Source organism: Cupressus sempervirens, chromosome 6, assembly GCF_028749045.1.
Source record: "Cupressus sempervirens isolate cs-2001-9-10 chromosome 6, ASM2874904v1, whole genome shotgun sequence".
In the NCBI taxonomy this organism is placed as follows: domain Eukaryota; kingdom Viridiplantae; phylum Streptophyta; class Pinopsida; order Cupressales; family Cupressaceae; genus Cupressus; species Cupressus sempervirens.
Genome location: NC_143123.1, coordinates 642,391,836 through 642,416,087, shown reverse-complemented (window position 1 = coordinate 642,416,087; position 24,252 = coordinate 642,391,836). Strand labels below are relative to the sequence as shown.

General features: G+C 34.1%; 1 pseudogene; it reads right to left on the bottom strand.

Moving 5' to 3' along the window:
• Positions 1-8,595: 8,595 nt before the first annotated feature.
• On the bottom strand, positions 8,596-22,437 carry LOC149553860 (G-type lectin S-receptor-like serine/threonine-protein kinase At2g19130 pseudogene; annotated as a pseudogene).
• Positions 22,438-24,252: the final 1,815 nt, after the last annotated feature.

Genomic DNA, 24,252 nt, shown 5'->3' with positions numbered 1-24,252 from the left:
CATTTGCACCTGTAGCTAAAATCAATACAGTGCGAGTCTTGTTGTCTCTAGCTACAAACTTGGGTTGGCCATTACAATAGTTTGATGTGAACAATGCCTTTCTACATGGAAAGTTGTTCAAAGAAGTCTACATGGAACTCCCACCTGGCTACATGATACTAGAAATACATAGTCTAAAGGTGTGCAGATTAAAGAAGTCACTATATATGGGTTGAAACAATCTCTGAGGGCATGGTTTGGAAGATTCACGAAGTCAATGAAAGCCTTTGGTTACTATATGGGAAATTTAGACCATACTTTATGGATAAAAGTACAAACCTATGTCAAACTTTTGTAAAGGAAAAGGCTAATAAAAGTATGATTGTTCACCTTCAATGTCATAAAACTAGTATTATTATTTAGAATTTGAAAATGGAGTAAACTAATGAAATCTATAGAAATGGATGAAGTTTATGATTATAATTTTTAATAATTATTTAGAATAAGAATTGATATATTTTCCTAATTATTATAGATGATTTTTTAGTTGTTGAAAAACACTGAAAATTAGGGGTTTAGTTCCCACCACAAAACTATATGGAAATAAACTTATTTCCATTTGAGCTCAGACTATGTTATATATAAGATATATAGCTAAAACAATCAAAAATAAAAATTTACTTTAGACCTATATTTTCTCTTTTAAAATGATTCAAATTTCAACTCACCTGAAATCAATAGTTTTCATCTCACACCACATTTTTCAAAACAAATCTATTCTAACCAAAAGAAAAATTATACATTCTAGAAGAGGACTCTCTCCTCTAGAACGGCATATAATTTTAAATTATTTTTTATATGGTTTACTATATTTTTCTTTCTCATAATCGATATCTTTTTGAGTGTTAAAATACATGCTTGTAGGATTTTTTAATTACAATATGTTATATCTAATTAAAACACTATATAAACTCTATATGAGATAATTTGTAACTTTGAGCTCTATAAAATGGTGTTTATATGTTACCAAAGAAATATTATAAAAAATAGTAAGAGCTATTGAAATGTTAGTTTTCTGAAAGTATTTTTTTTTAGTAAGTGGATACAAACTAGTATAAAACATGCATTTAATAGACATTTCCAATTGGAAAACTAGTATAACTTAGCTAGAATGAGATTATCTAGATTATATGTTTGAATAAAATTGATTTTTGGATAGAAATGGTCAAATTCAGTTGTTCTGATAAGTCAACTTGAAAGGTGACACAACTTTGTACTTTCACCTTTATTCATAAAGAATCAACAGGGTAAGATTAATGCACTTATTGTGTATGTGGATGACATGATAGTTACATGAAATGATCCTGAAGAAAGGAGAGCTCTACAGGATTACATGTTCAGAGAATTCGAAATGAAAGACCTTAGTCCCTTGAAATATTTCCTTGGGATCAAAGTGTCTTAATTTGATAAAGGGATCTTTCTATCTCAAAGAAAGTATGCCTTTGATTTGTTACAGGAAATCGATATGTCAGCATATCAACCTATTGATACACCAATGGAAGAAGGATTGAAGTTATGTATTGAATCTAATCAAGAACCAGTTGATAAAGGAAGATACTAGAGACTCGTAGGAAGATTGATGTACTTAGCAGACACAAGGCCAGACCTTGCCTATGCATTAAGTATTGTTAGCCAGTTTATGCATAATGTAAGTGATTTGGGAAACTGAAACCAAATTGTAATCCAAAGATGGAACCACTAAAACAGAATCTAGATTCAAAGTATTAGTGAGAGGTAAGAATCCTTCTCCAATAACTAGGGCAGAGAGCAATTGGCAATGCAAACAAATTTTTGTGAGGATGGTTTGAAGGATGTTTCCCAAATCACTTACACTCTCTTCAGCCTGAATGGAAGTAGTAATAAGTGATACATTGGCATCTAGTATGCCAAATTAGTAGAGAAGGCAATCATTTGGGTGGCTAATAGAGAAACACCCCCAAAGAATAGGCTCGACATTTTGAAGCTTTCCAGACAAGGCAATTTGGAACTATTTGACGCACATGATGCATCTCTAATTTGGTCTGTGAACATCTCTAAGAAGGATTCTTAGGTTGTGATTTTAGATTCTGGAAATTTTTTTGTGTTTAGTGATGATAATAATAAATCTGATATTTGTTGGTAGAGCTTCGACCATCCCACTGACACATGATTGCTTAGGATGAAGATCAGCAAAGAGCGAAAGATTGTTTGTTGGAAGAATTCGTGGGATCCATTGCCTGGCCATTATTCCTTCCAACAAGATCCCTTGGGGACCAAAAAAATTGTTCTAGAGGGCTCCAGTCAAGACAAGAAGCAATTCCTAGCCGAGATTGATTCTCTCGAAAGCATACAACATTTGAATTTAGTTAGGATTCAAGGATTCTATGTGGAAAGATCAAAAAGGCTGTTGGTTTATGAGTACATGCCCAATGGCTCTCTCAATTCATTGCTCTTCAGAAGAAGTGATGATATTAAGGTATGTCTTGATTGGAAGACCTGATTTGAGATTGCACTGGGCATCATAAAAGGCTTACTTTATCTTCATGAAGGATGTAGAGAGGCCATCATTCACGATGATGCTAAGCCTAAAAACATCCTTTTGGATAATGGTGGTGGCCGACAGAGCGACGGGCGGGTAGAGCTGCTGGCAGCAATGGTAGGTAGTGTGGTAGGTAGGCTAAGCCACTAGTGGTAGAGTCATTTTTGGTTAGTGGGGGCCATAGTTGGTCAGGAAGATAGCTAATAGTTACTAGGACCGCTAGCAGTTTCAATGACTGCTAGCCCGAAAAGTGATTTTTTTGTATTTTTTTCAATTTCAATGTCTCAGATTGTCTGCAGAGGCTGCACGACCTCGTTATGCAATTTTTTTTGCCTCCTAGATTAATGTTGTCCAAAATTGACAAACTTTGTATAAAAATGGGGGTTCTTATGCCTTCTTAATCCAACTGTGAGGTTTGTTTGGCCTCAAAACACTCTAAAAATTAGAGACCCCTGATCAATCCTTATGAAATTACAACTGATCAATCCTTATGCAGGAGATCAAAAACCTAAAAGGGGTAACCTAAAATATAAATGACATTTAATAATTACTAATTAATTATTAAATAGAAATACAAGGTGCATAAAGTGAGATCTTAAGAAGGGAGAAAAGGTAATTTAATAAATGAAATTAATTTAACCTTTTCCTCTAACAAAGAGTTTCCTAAATGAAAAAGGTAAAAGATAAAGTTATGAAAGAGTGGGTGGGAAAAAGAAAAAATCTATGTCACCTTTAGGACCTCTAAACCTTTTTTCGTCAAATCTCATTTTTCTATAAAAAATGAACTTTTTTCAAAAACTAAAAATACCCCTTATAGATCTAAGATTCAGTATCATCATTACATAAATTTCATAGTGTTTTGATTAGCTATAATATTTTATAATTTTAAAAGATTATAAGTAGATATTTCAACATTTGAGAAGATGCTCCCTCAGAAAAGAAAAATAAATAGTAAATCATATCAAAAAAATAAAAAATTATATTTAGCCCTAGAGGAGAGTCTCTTCTTCAAGAATATATATTCATTTTTAAAAAGATGTAGAGGACAAACTTGTTGGTTTCTAATAAGGTGACCTTGAGTACTTTTAACAAATAAATATACATCGAAAACCAATCTGTTTTTTTTTTTTTTTTTTGTATCTAGCTATACATGTCGTTTATAACATTTTTTCAAATGAGAGGAAAAAAATATGATTTTCATTTAATTTTTTGATGGGAACTACACACTATAGTTTTTGCAATTAAAAAATGGACTTTAAAATAACAATAAAATGAATTAATTCTTACCCAAAAAAATGAAAATAATTATAGGCATAAAACTCATCCAGTTTCACACCTCATAAATTTACATCATCTTCAAGTTCTAAACAAAAATATCATTTTTATGTCATTAAAGTTGAAGAGTTTGCATTCTGGGATCATTTTTCTTTATAAAAAAAGGGGACATGTTTGTTCTTTCACTCGGCTCATGTTTTCTGAAAAGAAACAAAATAAGGAGCTAAACATGGAGTTAGTTGAGCTTTATATATTTCTTAGTGAGTTGGAATTAATGGGGAAACATGTGAAACTGAAGAGTCCATACAAGATGGAGCAACTAGAAATGAAAGTATAACTTTTGAAAGAAGTGGGCCAAGGGATAGGCCTATGTTTTTTGAGGTTGCGAAGAATAATTATGATGGTGAAAAATTGTATGTTTTAAATAGGAATGACAATGTTCAGTAGCCAAGGAAGTGGAGAGGTGGCATTTTCCATCAAAGAGTCACTAGAAAATGAATGGTCCAAATTGGTTGTAAAGGAGCATTGCGGCCCCAAGAATAATAAAAGCAATAAGGCTGTGAATGCATTTGTTATTTCCAACAATGAGGAAAATAATGACAATGATAATAAACCATGACGTAGATAGGAATTTTCTCTTTACAACAATTCTAAAGGAAATGTAGCTCAAATATGCTTGCAAGGAGTCACATGTGTTGGATATGAATGATGGGTGGGGGATGCACATAGAGTAAGAGGCAAAGCCTTTGACCCTCTAGGTTTATAGGTATGATCCCATTGAATCTATTTGTGATCTTTTTCGAATAAGATATATTAAATCTGATTTAGATTGAAGAAGACTGATTCGAAGTGTTTGTGAACAAAGTTTGAAAAAATTAAAATTGTCAATGGGTCTGGCAAAAATGTAAACAATTATAAATGCAGGGAATGTTGGAGAGCAAGGTTGTGTTAGTTGCACTTCAAGTGGGAATTCATTGTAAATGTGAAGCCCAATGGTCACATACCTGCTCCACTTCTCATGGATCTTCACTTGAACATTGTATATGAATGAAAAATTAGATGCATGCAGTCATGTGTTATATTGTATTGTAGACTTATTTGATAGTGGGTAATTCCCCATTGGAGTCTAGAAGTAGCCACAAGTTGTGGTGAACAACGATAAATATTGTGTTTTTCTCATTTGTTTATTTTCTATTTTTTTAAAAATTATATGTTGTTTAAAATTTACATCAAAGAAAAATATTGGTGACTAAGAAAAAAATAATAGGGTGATCCCACAATAGTGGGTGCCACTTTTTGACCAATTTTGACACTGAAATCAACATTTTTGAAGCAAACCTCACATTCAAGTGACCATATTTTTAAAACTATTAATAATTTGAAGATGACATAAAATATTGATTTATAGTACTTTGTTCCTACTTTGTAACCTAATTTTTTTATTAAAAAAATATTTAAGTCAAATTTTTATTCTCCCCAAAAAAGTGGTACATATGAAAAATAAATATTTTTAAAGAGTGACAGTTTGCTTGACAAGCATAACTATTTTTCTACAAATGATAATAACGTAATTCTATTTATTTATTTTTATTAGGAAATAACTGAACCCTTGATTAATTATTGTTATTTATTGTAATTTTTTTTTTTTATGTATTAAGGGAATTTAAACCCAAGACCTCCCACATGAGAGGATCACAAGTTACCATTGTGTTGTGGGCTCTTGCCTATAAGGTAATTCTATTGATGTTGCATTTGTAACATCAATATCTAGAGCATCCATTTGGTTGAATATTGTATAGTTTATGAAGTTTTAAAGTGACATCAATCGTAATTCAGACATATGTTCATTTTGACAAGCATAACTTGAACTCAATATATCATAAATAAATTTTTGTTTTTTCAATAGAAAGATAACTCAATAACCTATTTTGTAAAGATTTTTCAAAAAAAATCACCTAATTTACACTTTTTCCTGAAGTGCCAAAGTTAGTCGATGTTTAATCATTAATCAACCTATAATGAGTTAAACTGGTATTTGAAAGTCTTAGTGAATATAATACCTATTCAAATTATAGTCATTGAAAAGCTTGCTTCGAGAAGCACAATTTGACATTTTTAGATTGATAGTAGAAGGTAATTTGATCCAAGTTTTGAGGGTCACAAGGTCATTTTAAACATTTTTTTTTTTCTAAAAAAATAAAGTTTTTCTCTAAAACATGTTCATTTGAACATTGTGTTTGAGTGAACATATAATATATGATCGCACAAACATGTTTTTAAAATTATGTATATAGTTGTGAACCTTTTTTCATTATATGTTCACTCGAACATATAATAAATGTTTGTGTGAATACATAATGACATAGGGTTCATGCGAACATAATTCAAGTAGTCAGACCTAGGATTGCCAAAACAAATTTAACATTGCCAATTATGTTCATGCCATAAAAGTGGCACCCACTATTGTGGGCTCACCCAATAGACAATATTTCTTTATTAACTAATAATAAAAACCCTTAAACTAATTTTTATATACTTTTAACTATATGCTAGCCTAGTAGAATAGCTGGTTTAACCCTTTTCTTTATAAACCTTAATGTAGATTGGCATTAAAATATTGAATGAACACCCTTTCATCTTTTTGCGATAGACATTGACTTTGAGTTTGACACAATTTATTGTTTCTCTACCATAGATTCTATATTTTCTTGAACAAGTCTAATTGGTAATTTGTGAGAATGAACCTAGTCATTTAGCTTCTTGACCATCTAGTCCTACTTTCCAATGGTAATTTGCAACTCGCAATTTCTCCAGCTAGACTTTCTTCCACTATTTAGCAACATGAACTATAATTTTGGGGTCCATAACTTTTATCTTATATGGTTGAACAATGTTTACCCAATCCTAGTGCTCTTTCAAATCAATGATCAAATCTACCAATTCCTTTAGGATCAAAATAATTGAAAATGTTGACTATGCTTTTGTTGTCAATACTAGTTATGTATTTTATAAACCTTATACTCTAGTGCTTCTTGATGCAATCATGAGTAGAGGAAACCATTAAGAATTATCCAAACTAACTTAAGATATTATATTAGATTTAGATCTATATAAAATATCTCATAGATAATATATAATTATTGTCACACGTATATTTCAAATATGCAAATCTCTAAAATTTTAATTACATTTTTTTGAACTAAAATAAGATAGTAATTTTTTATCATGTCGAACTTGGAGATGAATTATGAATATCTTAGTAGTTCTTAACCACTTCAAGAAGTGTATGTATTTTCCCAAATGCATGCCTTGTGGTAGAGTAAAATGATTAAGCAAGAAAATGTAGGAAAGTAGCCTTAACATTGCCTTCACTATAGTTAGTGCTCAAAATGTAACATACAAATTCTTTGTAAATTGTATTCACATTTATTTTATTATAATCTATAACATTGATAGCACTCAAAATTTGGAGAGTCAGAAGCATTTGTTTGAAGAAGCCATCAAAACTTCAACAGAGTATGTTGGGTTGACAATTGGTTGAAGTCATGAAAAAGACAACATAAACAAAACCATAATAAATGTGTGCAATGCTTTTGGACATTTGATTGTGTTTGAGATTTTCAGTCAATATTTTAGATTAGACTTTGGGATCCATCATTTTTTGTATCATAATGTTTTCCTTTTTCGTGATGATGGGTCATAGATTGTGATCTAAAATGTTGACTGAAAAAATCAAATACAATCAAATATCTAGAAGCATTGCACACATCTAGATCGATTAAAGAAATTTGCTAACACTTAATGATTTTCTATGTTAAATGTGTAATATACCAAGACAATGATATCATAACACAAACAAAGATTGACACTATAACAAATCTCATACAATTAATAAACTTATACAAACTATTTTAATTATTCAATTAACAACAAACTCAACTAGAAATATTTGTAATTTACTTTTAAAAGTTCATAAAAATCAATCTTTTGAATTAGAATTTTCCACAAATGCTAAGAATTCAAAATTCTCAATCTCATCACACAATAAGGAAGAAGTTGAGGTTAGAAAAATAAGTCAACTTTGACTATTTAACACTCTTAATATGTGATGAATGTATGGTATTTATACCTAACTAAAAATACATATTGACTTTAACTAGAATCTTAATCAAAATAATCAATCTGTGCCTACTTTATATTGGTACATCTTTGTTGTTTATTCTAACAGAAATAGTTATCAATATACAAATAATCTTTATTTAAAATATATGAACATCGACTATATAATAGCGAACTAAAATGCAAAATATATATATGGTTGGAAAATAAAAACTGCCCCCTTGATAATATGCGCATATGGGAACCTGCCAAATTCTACCTTAAAGCAGTACCTTTGGAGCGGGAATGACAATAGTTCATTAGACATCTCATACGATGAAGACAAATTATTCCTTCTTTTAGGAATAGAAAAATTGGAATACGATTTTTATTTTTTGTTTGGTTCGTCACTTGGAATAGGGAATAGGAATACGTATTCCCATTTTGCCTCTAAAATGAGCTTATACCCATTCCAAAAAATAGCTGTTATTGGAATAGCCATTCCTATTCTCAATATTACATGCCTATTCTCCATTCCTATACCCGCGACCAAACCGGCCCTAAAAATAAAATGGGAGGGCGAGGAATGTGGACAGTGTAAAGGTAGAGACATAACGGAGGAAACATGAGTAGAGAAAGAACACATACAGAAAAGATGCCAGCCCGCTTAAACATGTGATCAAAACTTCACTGATCCTGACGAAGAGAGAGAGAGACTTATATTATTCTCCCAGTGTACAGCGACATGGCCATTGCTCAGAAACTGCGGAGTTGTCGGCTCCATCTTCCCTTCCAACATCCGTACCACTTGTCCCATGCTTGGCCTCACTTCCTCATCTTTTTCAATACACAATAATGCCACCACAATCCCTCTTTTGACATCTTCTTTATCCGCCTCCTCTGCAAAGGCAACGTACTCCTCCACAACATTGCTCATTTTCCCCTGCTTAACTTGAGCTGCGACCCAAGAGGGAAAGTAATGCTCGTTCGAATCTCTCACGTTCACCTCCACATTTCTTCGCCCCGAAATGATTTCCAAGAGCGTCATACCAAAACTGTAGACATCAACCTTGGCAGTTATGGGGAGACCAGAGAACCACTCTGGAGCCAAGTAGCCTCTCGTCCCTCTCACGGTCGTCAACACGCGGCTGAAATCTCTATACAGAAGCTTTGCCAGCCCAAAATCAGCCAGCTTTGGAGTAAAGTCGCTATCCAGAAGAATGTTTTCGGGCTTAACATCGTTATGAATGATGGTCTCTCTGCATCCCTGGTGAAGATAAAGTAACCCTTTTGCGACGCCTAATGCAATCTGAAATCGGGTCTTCCAATCGAGTACCTTAACATCATCACCTCTGAAGAGTAATGAATTCAGAGAGCCGTGGGGCATGTATTCGTAGACTAGTAGTCTCTCTGAGCCTTCCACACAGAATCCTCGAAGCCTGACCAAATTCACGTGCTGTACATTTCCAAGAGAATCGATCTCCGCCCGGAATTGCTTCTCGTCTTGTGTCGAACCCTCCAGTCTCTTCACCGCTACGAGCGTCCCGTCTTTTAGAGTCCCCTTGAACACTGACCCGAATCCTCCGCTTCCCAGCTTCGATCTGAATTTCCTCGTTGCAGTCTTCAACTCCTTGTAGGTAAACACTCTAAGAAAACACTCTCCACCACTCCTCTCCATCGATCTCGGCAGATTCCCCGGCCACTTTAAAAATGAAGAGATACCCACAGCAAATGCAACAACGCCGACAGTAGCAAGCACGAATATGCCCTTCAAATTCGTGGTTTTGCGGTCAATTGACAATGATGGAAGTGCAGAGGCGGCCACTCGAATAAAGACATTCGAATCGCTCTGCGATGGAGAATTGCGCATATTGCTTATCAAATAATCTCCAGACCAGATTTTGCACGGCCCTGATGGAGGACTGAAAGCATAAGCAGTGCATGAGCAGTTGCGGAGGCACGCTCTCTCGCAGTCATTCTTATTCGTTGCAGGGTATGATTCAGAGAAATTAGCGTACTCATGATCAGGCAACCTTCCCCTGGAATCGATGAATTCGTCAGTGCTGCAGTTCAGCGGGCTCTGTCGAACGCAGCCAGTTGAGGACCAATCTCGCAAACTCCACGAGCGATTGTCAGCGGGGATGAAACCTTCCGCGCACCTGCAAAACTGAAAATTGTAGGAATCGCAGATTCCGTAAGCGCCGCAGACATTGTATACCGTGCATTGATCTCCAGGGCGGGACCAGATCATGCTCCATGTCTTTAATTCATCCACCAGAAGTACATAACTTTCGAGCCCACCAGATTTCCGCACCACGAAACGTGACATCATGCGGGAACCGGCAACGGGAGTGTATGTGTAACTGATATAGAAACCAGAGCTTTTCTCTTCGACGGTGTAATTGTAATACCTTGTCAGCCACATCTCCGGAATTTGGCTGAAAAGTTTGCCGTCCCAAGGCCCGCTCTCCCAGTACTGCACAGAATCACTCCATCTTAGCACAATTTGTTTGGTCCCCGAGGGATCTTGTTGGAAGGAATAATGGCCAGGCGCCGGATCCCACGAATTCTTCCAACAGACAAGCTTTCGCTCTCCGCCGATCTTCATCCCGGGCAACCATGTGTCCGTGGGATGGTCGAAGCTCTGCCAACAAATATCAGATTTATTGTTGTCATCGCTCAGCACAACAAAATTGCCAGAATCTAAAATCACAGCCCGAGAAGCCTTCTTAGACATGTTCACAGACCAAATTAGAGACGCATCCTGTGCGTCAGACAGCTCCAGACTGCCTTGTGTGGAAAGCTTCAAAGCGCCGGGCCTATTCTTTGCGGGTGTTTCTCTGTTAGCCACCCAAACGACTGTCTTCTCTGCTAATTTGGCATACCAGATGCCAATGTACCACTTATTACTGCTTCCATTCGGGCTGAAGAATCCCAACTCAAAAGTCCCATTCTTTGAAATTATTGTCTGATTTGTACTTATCGAGGCGCCCAAGGAGAGAGTATCTCTTCCTTCAGCACCGCGATGAAATATAATCAACACAGTAAGAGGGAAGAGCAAACATGGCAACAGCTTGTTACTTGCCATTTCTGATCGTTTGTTTGCCTACGAAATTCTTCCGAAAACCCAGACATGGTTCTAGTGAATATATGGAGCAAACGTGGGAGGAAAGGGTAAAGTTGACATTTGGGTGGAAAGTATTTCAAATAATTGAACGCAATCTATGTGGAAAGTCGATTTTGATTTCATATTTCAAATATAATGTCAGTTCGTTAAGGTATTCAAAATGGTCTAAACGATATCATTAAATCTTTGATGAGTGGGAGATATTCTCCACACTAAGTGAGATTGTGGTATCATTTTGTTATTATCTCTGTGCCATCCTATAATTGACTACTTTTATAAATTTAAATCTTTTTGAGAATAACTATTGATGTGATTATTTTAATGCTCCATTGAAAAAAAATGTTTTTTTGTGCCTAATTACTATCTTTATTAAATTTTATTAATACATCCATGTAGTACTTTCCTCCAGAGCTGCACATTTATTTAGAAAAAGAAGAATGTAAATGTATTAAGAACATTAGATTAAACAAAGAAATTACGACGAACGCTAACTGACTATACAGCACTAGGTATTGGGTACATAATTTCCATATGTCACTACATAATTATAAAATGCACAACAATCAGGCACGACTTCTGTTTTGACAGTCAATCACGCGTGAAAAGACAATTCTACGACCACACTCTTACCGAGAAATTAGGCTACTACAGGTGTCCGTTTTGCGTATTAACATGCCTTTAACATGTCTTTCTTCAAGTAGGTGGGGTACAATAAAGTGGAGGCAGCTATCCTCCCGCAATAATGTATAGTTGATCAATTTTCAAAAGATCATAAATATCATGATTTAAAAAAAAAAAACAATTCATCATTTGATCTTCATGATCTGCATAGTTTGTAGTCGAAAATAATAAAATATTTGTAAACAAATCATTGTGTTTTGAATTCAAAAAGAAAAAAAAAGTTTGACTTTGTTTTGTCTTTGATACTTCGATAGAGTTGAAACCAACATTTACGCTTTATCCTAAATGGACATGGACAGGAAAAAAAGATTGAAAATATTATATTCAAAAGGCTAAATTTAGATATTAAATAGCTTGATGGTAATATCAAAGTTAAATGTTGATCAGTTTTCCATTATATCATCTCATCAATTATAAAAATAAAATAAAATTGTTGAATAAAAAAGTAATAGGCCTGATAAAAAATAAAATAATTTATTAGAAATTTTAATTTATGTATCTATTCTATATGTAATTGATAACAAAATAATTTTAATTTTGGAAAATATAGAAATAACAATATTTTTAAGTTGATATTTTATAATAAAATTTGAGTTGTATATTTAAAATCTTTATTGTAGTAATATTTTGTTTAGATTAAAAACTAAGAATATTAACTTTTGTGATAAAATAGTCATTTTTAAATATTATTCTTGTAGCTGAAAGATAAAATTATTATTTATTTATTTATTCAAAATATATATATATATATATAATTTGAGATTTTTTTCTTATTAATTTTCATAACATATAGTCAAACCTATCTATTATTATTTTCCACCTAAAAAGTGATTATATTTAGAATATGTTAACAACAATTTGAGATATGTTTGCAACTCTATAAGTAAAAGTTTAATCATCAACCATTAATTATTAAGGCAGGTCCTCATGAGGTTGCTAAGCTTATTTTAGCTAGCAGCCACATCTCAACATTTCTAGGAGCATTTTTTGGAGCTAATGACCCTATGTTTGTTGATTTTTGCAGCTTGTTTCTTAGCAGCCATCCAAATTAGAAAGTTTAAATGAAATTTAAGTAAGAAATATAATAGATAAATATTTTGAGGAAAAATATGAAGCAATAAAGGAGAGGGAAATTTTTGTGTGGAGCCACATGTCATATTTCTCAATAAGCAACGACCACTTGTTCTAGTCCCCCACTTTTAAATGCTTAATTTTATATTTTAAGCACAGTTGCTCCACAAAACTAGGGATAGATTCTGAATTATACTTAAGCACAAATGTAAGCACAATAACACTCTCGCTGCTCAAATGTAAGCACAAATTACACTTAAGTAGCCACGTAAGGACAGGGAGTCAGATATAAGTTTCCCAGTCCTCTAAGTAAAAAACCTGGTTGAGTTTCAACTCATAGGGATGCATTCTAGGTGGCAAATTAGTCTTAGTGATCAATAAGTGTTCAATTCTTGCAACTTTTTGATAGGTGGCATATACGAAGGTAAGAGAAAGAGTGAAACTAGATATTACACTTTATTTTGAATAGATGTGAAAACTAAGGAATCTTTGTATTTACTATTTATTTTTAAATATCAAATAGTTTAAAGGTCAAACATTGAATAATCAATTGTTAATCAACTGTTAATGACTTTGTCACTAATTTGTTTCTCTAGGCTAGTCGCCCAATTTTGACTATTGTTTTAACATCAACAAAATTGAATAACATTTTTTTATTTACAAGTAAAAATAAGAAAATTGTGTTCTTTAATAGAATGACCACTAGAAATATATAACAATAAGTATTATAAAATAAAATAATTTTTTTCATTTGTTCTTATTTTTAATAGTCAAATAGTTATACATGGATATGGATTTTGTTTTTAAAAAATTAATAGATTATTTATACAATAACTTTTTAAGATGATTGCATCAAAGACTGCATATAATAATTATTGTTGGATTTGTTATAATATATTATTAAATATATGAATAATCATATTATAAATATGTATTCCTCTTATTTTTAACATCACATTTTTATTTTTCTATAAATTAATTGAGTGGATATAAATGTGCAAGGATAATTGGCATTAACTTGGCAAGTTCTTTGTCATTTATATGCCTCCATGTTCCTTAGAAAATGCATGACTTGAGAAGAAATATTTAACTACCTATAGTTTGTGGAAAACTATAATAATATTTTCAAATGTGAACATGTATCATTGATAAAGATGAGGAAAAATGCATAAAATTCCCTCTTTTTAGGTGTCCACTTTGGGATATGAAATGTTACACTTAAACACTCGAAATTGGAAGGTGAAGGGTTGGTCATTAGATAATCTAGAGTCATCAGTGAGTTTTCAAGCAATTAGAAATCTAAATATCTGGGTGGTTGTAAATAAGAGCACTTACGATGAAAGAATTCAAATGAAGTTAATATTTTATTATGTCTAATGGTTTTCTATTTCCCTTGGTGTTGTATTTTGCAACTTATTTTCTACCTTTGGTTTGGGGTTACCATTTGGGTCTTTGTTCTCTTAGTTAAAATAAATTGGATCTATGACACTACTTTTCTATGTGATTCATTTATAGGCATCCAATTTTGCTAGGTTTAGTAGGAGAAGTGAAGTGTATGGATACAGAAGAATCTTTTATGCATATTAAAAAATATACTCACACCCTCTTTCTAAAAAATGTGTTGTCTCATTTGGTTATTGATTTGTATATTGTATTGAATATTGCAATAAATTTTATAATGTAGTTTTGATTCTTTAGTTTTCATATTTGTAATCACATAAATTTTTTTTGCATTGCATGATTCCTTCATCAGATTTTCAACATTTGGTATTAAAGATAACAATTTTATTTAGAGGGGGTGCCTTTCTCTTAAATTGTTAATTGTTTTTATTCTAGTGGTATATTTTATTATGTGATATTTTGTATTGTAGGCTGTGGATTCCAATTCTAGTAAAGATATTGAGAGATTCAATAACACTGACTAGAAGATGCAAAACCTTGAGATGAATATTCTTTTGGAAGAAAATGATACTTCATTTCTTGTTTACAAAATAAATAGCCATCTATTATAATTGATAAAGACAAGAAGAACTTAGCAAACAAGGCACAAGGAACCATTCAATTAAGATTTATATATTGTGTCATCTTGGATGTCTGTGTAGAAGACTATGTATAGAAGTTGTGGAAGAAGATAGGTAATATTTAGAAAACTCTAAGTTTATCAAATAAGTTATATTATAAGATAATATTATATCAGTTAACAATGAAAGATGAGTATTATATTGTAGAATATTTAATATATTTATAACTTATCTTGGATCAATAGATGTTAAATCATTAAACCATTGTACCAAACTCTACAATCATTAAATGTTATTTCCATATCGGCTCAAAATGGTTTACCTCAAATTTTATACCATTTTAGAATTTTTTGTACACACTGTGTTACTCGACACAAACTATCTTTGATGCTCGATGATAATTGTTCTTCCTACTAATGCTCAACCTTAACTAACTCGATTCCTTCAGTATGACTCAACATCCATATATTCTATTTACTCAGTATTTACTAAACTTGACTTACATAGGAATACTCGGTGACCAAAGCCTATGGAGCTCGACATATACATGATTACTTACAAGTCTTTATAAATACATAACTTGACTTGTACAGAGTGACTCAATTGCAGTGATGACAGATCAAATATGCCTTGTATATGAATAGGTGTTTGACACTAATAGACAACAAACTTAGAGAGATCAACAATCTCCCCTTTTGACATTAGTGGTAAAAAGACTTTGTCATGATTACATCATTATAGTACAACAATGATAGTATTCTCCCTATGCCTCTAACTTGGTCCTTATAGGACTTAGAAAAAATATATTTTACATCATACTCATATATATAATACATATGTTACATGACTTACATAGTCTGAAGTTGCTTGTGATACCTTTGTATTGACTATGATTCTTATGTTATTCATCTAAGGTTTGCATCTCAATCTATTCATCTCATCCCTCTTGAATTATTCATTTATTTCTTATTGTATCCCCCTTGATTTTGTCGCTTATGTCTATTGTTGGGGATGATGGAATCAAACCATATTTTTTAATGCATGGTTTATGAGTTTGGATAATCATGGCAAGAGCATGATCCCCATGTGGTTCTTACTAATTCCAAAATTTGTGTCTTTATCTCCAAATTTGCAACTAAGTTAATTAGGCAATCAATAGTAGAAAGGTTATGATCTTTTCAAACTAGATTATTTGCTAAAGCCAACTCTCGTTGCATGACCTTCAAGTGGGGTATCAACATTGATTGTATACATACAAGCCTGACCTTCATTCTTCTATATGTTGTGTGTATCTTGGCCAACCTCCCTTGTGAAAATAATAATCTATTATAGTGCATTGAGCTTGACAAGATCATATTCATGATCTTTCACTACAATCTTCCATGCCTAATCTATGGCCATACATGGCACACTGTTCAATCAACTCGACTAGTAGAATTTGTGTGCAATCATTGTCATTGCAAACTCAATCAAGGGTATGTGTAGGATCATGGTGTGCCAAAAGGTGGCGATGTGAAAAAAGTTGAGTTTTAAAATATCTAAAAGCATTTCAAAATCTACTCTAACTTTTTTCCACCCATCCTAATACCAAGGCAAAAAGGTTGGGCCAAACCTTATCGAGTATCCGATCCATTATCGGGTATCTGATACCATATCAGGTATCCAATATAATATTAAGTATCTAATATGAGATCAGATACCTAAAACCTAAGACTAGGATTTTTTTTAAAAAATCAAGAGAAAATTAGGCATTTGCAATCGCAGTATTTTGTTTGGCTTTAGTTTGGGTATCAGATCCAAGAATGGGTATACAATATAGGTAACTATTTTATTTTATTTCTATGATTTTGAATGAATTTTATTTACAATTAGGTATTTTTTAATATAAATTGTTGAAAATAAGGTTTTTAAAATAGAAATTGTTAAAAATGAGGTTTTTAAAAATAGAAATATTGTTTTGTAATTTAATAAGTATGGCTAACTTGAATGATGACACTGAGCTATGAAACAATGTTCCTCAAAACCCTTCACCAAGAAATCCAATATTGCCTCAAAACTATCCACCAAATAATCCCTTACCCCTCAAAACCCTCCTCGAGTTAAAGATTTTATACAAGAAAATATCATCGAACTAAGTGGTTTGCAAACCACATATAATACTATACCTACATTGGCTCTCATGCTATCCATATTAAACACCATAGTGGATAATATTCAAACACTTACTAATGAACAAAATGTTGCTCTTCACTGGCATGAGAAAACGCATGCCATGTTTGATGATGGGTTGGACTATGATGACGTTGTGACCCTAAACATAACTAAAGATGATATGGTTAACCTTTTTGTGAACCAAAAAAATGGTAAAATAGTAGACTGCAAAAAGCCTAAATTATCAATTAAATGATGCACAAATGAGGCTATGCATGTGAACTTTGGGATCATTGGTGGATGGTTTTTGACAACCCTCCACACAATAATTTAGAGGTGTCTCCAAATTTGTGTTGGGCCTCAAGGTGAACTACTAGAGCATGAGGCCCAACATGGGTGTAGGAGGAGGAGATCCTCAAGATAGACCATTTGCTCAGCAGAAGAAAGTTGACACTTTTCCCCCCTACTAATGTCTCCTCCCTCTTCCAGTACATCATCCTAATATCATTGCAAAGGCTAGCTCTTAGACCATTAGATCCATCCATAGATTGAGTAGCCCATTGATATCCCAGGCTAGGTCATTATTGTCTCCCTATGTTGATGATGCTAGTGCGAGTTCATCATTGGTGAGCTCATCACATGTTTGTGTGCCCAATACTTGCATAACATGCAAGAATATATTTTTGTGTCTCATAGGTGATCTTTCTAAGTATCACTTTGTATTTGAGGAGGATGATACACTAGACATTCCTAGAGAGACTACACACCCTAACATGAGAGAGGAGGGGCATGTAGAGCCATGGGATCCTTCTATGTCAGTGTGTGTATATATATTTTTGCTACGACATATGTGATTTAAAGTTAATCTTTATAATAGAGTAATTTTAACCCATACTGACTTATACATGTATGTGATATCAATTCATGTTTAGTTGATGACTAAGGAGGAGCTCAAACAGGTTGATGATGTCACTCTTGGCTATTTCATTTGGTGTTGAGACATCTACAGTACATTATATTTTTTTCTCATTATTTTTCTATTTGATATTGGAACATATATGGTTTCTAATCTTTCTTCTCTCTTGTAGGTATCATCTATAAGTGGGGGGCATAGTGTGGGGGATGAGGCATAGCCCATTTACAAGGGAAAGGTAATTAGGTGCTTTTAAAGTGATTAAATATTGGTGCATTCTTGTAAAAATGTTGTACGAATGAAATTTCATTACATTCTTTATTGTACAAGGTGTGGCTATTGGTGATGAGTCCATGCATATTCGGCATTATAAACCCTCTAGAATTTCCATTTGTAGTGAGAGCTCCATCGTATGTATAAGTATCATTTATTTATTATTTTCCTTATTTTCATAAAAAAAATCAAAACTTATTTCCATGATATTAACAACTAGGCTTTTGTATATCTCATAAGAAACACCTAATGTAGATGAGGGTGGATGTTAGATTTTTGTGTCTTTTCTCATGCAACCATTATATCAAAAGGAGGAGTTGACAAAGGTAAGTTTTAGTTTGAATTCTTGATTATATGTTATAAATTTAGTATGCTATGAATCATAATTTTATAGTTGAAGTTGTAGATCCATCTGAAAAACATACTTGAACATTTAGGGGTCACAACCAACCAGGTTCTAGAAATCTTGACATATGAGAGGACTCCTGACTGCAGTAGGAGGTCGAATACAGAGGTATTTATAATGAGAGTTTAATACTATAAATCTTCATAAAAAAAAGGATCATTATGCATTTGAGTAATTCAATGTTATATACATAGAATCATATAAGATTAATAATCTAGCTTTGGACTTTTCTTTTTGTTAATGTAGGAGGCATCTGATCCACCTAGTTCAATGAAGAGGTTGCATTTTGATGATCCATCAATAACATAGAATAATATAGTTGTCATAGGGTGAGTCATAAGACATTTTGAGATGGCATATGCCACATTGTATATAGAAACATTGATATTATACACATTTTGATGGCATGATCAACCACATTTTGTATATGGATCTATGTATTTTGACATATATTTGCGTAACTTGTTTATGGATACATGAACTTTGATATATATATTTGTGTAATTTGTCTATGGATACATGTATTTTGATATATTTTTTTCCATTAATGTGCACAAGGATATACATATTAATTTAGTATAGTATTGTTCAATTTATCATGGATCATGCATATTGTTCATGTTTATGGAATATCATTAATTTTGATCATGTTTTTTATATTTGATTCAAATGCAATACTTTGTGAAGAATATTTTAACAACCTTTATTATCAAATTTTTATGCAATGCTTAATTTGGAATTATATGTTTAATCTAAAATGATCTCTGCAATCCCTTAAGATGTCTACAATTAGCCAAATCCATGGCCAATTTGGTCTTAGGAGCCCATCTTTGGTCTTACGAGATGTTTTAATATGTACTGGTCACAAACATTTTTGGGGCTTTGTGGTAAAAATAGGGGTGTCACTAGGTTATTGTAGACCTTAACATGACCTTCTTGTAGCATTTGATGTTTAACTAATAGCGCCCACGAGCTTTGAGTTACGACCCTCATAAGATCGACCTCCAAACACACTTAGAGAACCTTGGAGACTCTTTGGTATGGGGTGGCTACGAGTGTTGGAGGCTCTCCACAGCCAAAAAAAGGGTGTCAATATGGTTCACCCACCCCACCAAAGCTAATGGCATTGACAATTCGATGCCAAGATCAACATTTTCAAAGTTATGCATTGATGCACCAATGAATTGAGGCACACTACTTTGGCATTGAGTGAGATCGATGCACCAAATTCAAACAAAATGTGATCTCTCTAAAATGAGATAGGTTATTGTATATCTTGACATGAGAATCCTGTAGCATTCAATATTTCACCAATAGCACTCATGAGATCTGAGTTATGACCCTCAGAAGATTGACCTCCAAACACACTTAGAGATCCTTGGAGACTCTTTGGTATGGGGTGGTCATGAATGTTGGAGACTCTCCACGATTGGAATAAGAGTATGATTGGGGTTCACCCTCCCATATGGAGCTAATGGAACTAAAAGTTTGATCCCAAGATCAGCAATTTCAAAGTTATGTAGTGATGCACCAATGAACTAAGGCATACTACAAGTTTTGGCAAGTGGGATCGTTGTGCCAAATCCAACATAATGTGGTCTCTTTGAAATGAGATTGATTGTTATAGATCTCAACATGACCATCCTATGGTATTTTATATTTCATCGATAGCCCCAATAAGTTTTGAGTTACGACCCTCAGAAGATCAACCTCCAAACACACTTAGAGCGCCTTGGAGACTCTTCAGTATGAGGTGGTCACAAACATTGGATACTCTCTACAACTAGAACAAGGGTGTTAGTAGGATTCACCCACCAACCTAGATCTAATGGCACTGATTATTCAATGCTAAGATTAGTGGTTTCAAAGTTACACAGTGATGCACCAATGAACTAAGGCACACTGCAAGTTTTGGCATCAAAGGAGATTGTTGTGCCGAATCCAAATAGAATGTGATCTTTTTGAAATGAGATAGATTATTTTAGACCTCAACATGACCATGTTGTAGCATTCGACGTTTCACCAATAGTCCCCATAAGCTCAGAGTTATGACCCTCAGAAGATCGACCTCAAAACACACTTAGAACACCTTGGAGACTCTTCGGTATGGGGTGGTTGTGGACATTGGAGGCTCTTCGCAGCCAAAAAAAGGGTGTCACTAGGGTTCACCCACACATGCAGAACTAATGGTACTAAAAATTTGATGTTAAGATCAGCAATTTCAAAGTTACACAGTGATGCACCAATAAACTAAGGCACATTGTAATTTTTGGCAAGTGGGATTGCCTTGTTGAATCTAAACGAAACGTGATCTCTCTAAAATGAGATTGATTATTGTAGACCTCAACATGACCATCTTGTAACATTTTAAATTTCACCGATAGCCCCCACAAGTTTTGAGTTATGACCCTCAAAAGATCGACCTCCAAATGCACTTAGAGCACCTTAGAGACTCTTCGGTACAAGGTGGTCATGAACATTTAAGGCTCTCTATGATTGGAACAAGGGTGTTAGTAGGGTTCACCCACTAACCTAGATCTAATGGTGTTGATGATTCAATGCCAAGATCAATGGTTTTAAAGTTACATAGTGTTGCACCAATAAACTAAGGCATAATTCAAGTTTTGGCATTGAGCGAGATCGTTGTGTTGAATCCAAAGAGAATGTGATCTTTCTAAAATGAGATAGGTTATTGTAGACCTCAAGATGAACATCTTGTAGCATTTGATGTTTCACCAATAGCCCCCATGATCTCTGAGTTATGACCATTAGAAGATCGACCTCCAAACGATCTTAGAGCACCTTGGAGACTCTTCAGTATGGGGTGGCTATGAGTGTTGTAGGCTCTCCATGGCTAGAACAAGGATGTTATTAGGCTTCACCTGGCCATCTGGAGCTAATCGAATTGACAATTTGATGTCTAGATTAGTGGTTTCAAAGTTATGCAGTGATGCACCAATGAATTGAGGCACACTACAAGTTTTAGCATTGAACGAGATCATTATGTCAAATCCAAACACAATGTAATCTCTCTGAAATGTGATAGGTTATTGTAGACCTTGACATGACCATCTTGTAGCATTCAATGTTTCATAGATAGCCCCCATGAGCTCTGATTTATGACCCTCAAAAGATCGACCTCCAAATGTAGTTAGGGCACCTTGGAGACTCTTCAGTAAGGGGTGGCTTCAAACATTGTAGGCTTTCCATAGCTAGAACAAGGGTGTCAATAGGATTCAACTGCCCATTTGGAGCCAATGGCATCAATGATTCTATGCCAAGATCAATAGTTTCAAATTTATGTAGTGATGCACCAATGAACCAAGGCACACTATAAGTTTTGGCATCGAGAGAGATCGTTCTGCCGAATCCAAATAGAATGTGATCTCTTTGAAATGAGATAGGTTATTGTAGACCTTGACATGATCATTCTATAGCATTCAACATTTCACCGATATCCCCTATGAGCTCCAAGTTATGAGCCTTGGAAGATTGACCTTCAAATGCCCTTAGAGGACCTTGGAAACTCTTCGGCACAAGTTGGTCATGAATGTTGTAGCCTCTCTGCGGCTGAAGCAAGGGTGTCACTAGGGTTAGTATTAATTAAAAACATTATTTTTATCTCCCTCAAGTTTTTGGCATTGGGCAGAGTGCAAGTTTGGTACATTTTCATTCCCCAACTAAACATATTCATTTTTTGACTATGATTTCACCTTCAATCAATACATCGTCAACTTGATTCACTTTTAACATACCTTATCTCTTCCTTTGATTATTTACCCAATCTTTTTCCCTATATGTTGTAATGTCTTCATTTGATACCTTCCTTTTGCATTTAGCCTTTCGATGGCTACTGCTCCCCATTCATACGACAACACCAGACACCTAGTCAAATCTTGTAGCAACCTTTTCAAACAATGAGCCCCAAACAATTTTTTTTCTCAAAACCTGTGAAAATGACAAAAAAAATGTGATTGTTAGGTCTGTAGTGATAGAGAATATTTTGTAAAAAATCTACCAATAAAAAGATTTGGGGACTCAATCCCATATCAGGCACCTAATCCCATATTGCGTATCCAATTTCAAATCGGGTATTCGATATTATCAGGTATCTAATTAAAGATCAGATACCCAATATGATATTAACTACCCGAAATCATATCAAAAATTTGAAAGGAAATCAATTGGGAAAGTGTGGAAATTATTAAATAGTATATATTATTATATAAAATAAATTATTATTATTATTATATAATATAGTAATATATTATTATTATTATCATATAATATAGTAATGTATTATTATTATTATTATATAATATACTAATGTATTTTTATTATTCTTATATAATATAATAATGTATTATTATTACTATTATTATTAATGTAATCAATCATATGGGTTGAATGGGGTCATAGGCGAACCTATGACCCCATTCGACACATTACATTGTGACATGTGTCCCTAGGGGTCCTAGAACCCCTAGACACATATGATAATTGTTCATATGGGTCGAATGGGGTCGTAGGTGAAACTATGACCCCATTCGACCCATTGCATTGCAACATAAGTCCCTAGGGGTCCTAAGACCCCTAGGGACATATGATAATCAATCATATGGGTCGAATGGGATCATAGGCTAACCTACAATCCCATTTGACATATTGCATCATGACATGTGCCCCTAGGGGTCCTATGACCCCTAAGAACATATGGTAATTGATTATATGGGTCAAAGGGGGTCATAGGCTAACCTACGACCACATTCAACACATTACATCGAGATATGTTTCCCTAGTTGTCCTAGGACCCCTAAGGACATATGTGAACCTAGGACCCCATTCAACACATTGCATCGTGACATGTGTCCCTATGGGTTCTAGGACCCCTAGGGACATAATGTAATTGATCATATGGGTCGAATAGGGTCATAGGCTAACCTACAACCTCATTCGACACATTGCATTGTGACACATGTCTCTAGGGGTCCTAGGACACCTAGGGACATATGGTAATCAATCATATGGGTCGAATGGAGTTATAGGCTAACCTAGGACCTCATTCAACACATTGCATCGTGACATGTATCTGCAATGGTGCTAAGACCCATAGGGATTTATGAAAATTGATCATATAGTTCGAATGGGGTCATAGCTAACCCATTGCATTGTGACATGTCTCCTTAGGGGTCATAGGACCCCTAGGAACATATGGTAATCGAACATATGGGTCAAATGGGTTCATAGGCGAACCTACGACCCCATTTGGCAATTGCATTATGACATGTGTCCCTAGGGGTCCTAGTACCCTTAGGGACATATGGTAATTGATCATATGCGTCAAATGGGGTCTTAGGCTAACTTATGACCCCATTTGACACATTGGATCGCGACATGTTTCTCTAGGGTTCCTAAGACCCCTAGGGACATATGGTAATCAATCATATGGGTGGAATGGGGTCGTAGGAGAACCTACAAGCCCATTCCACCCATTGCATCGTGACATGTGTCCCTAGGTGTCGTGGGATCCCTAGGGACATATGGTAAACAATTAGGTCGGTTGAATGGGGTCACAGGCTAACTTACAACCCCATTTGACATATTGCATTGCGACATAAGTCAATAGGGGTCCTAGGACCCCTAGGGACATGTGGTAATCGATCATATGGATTGAATGGG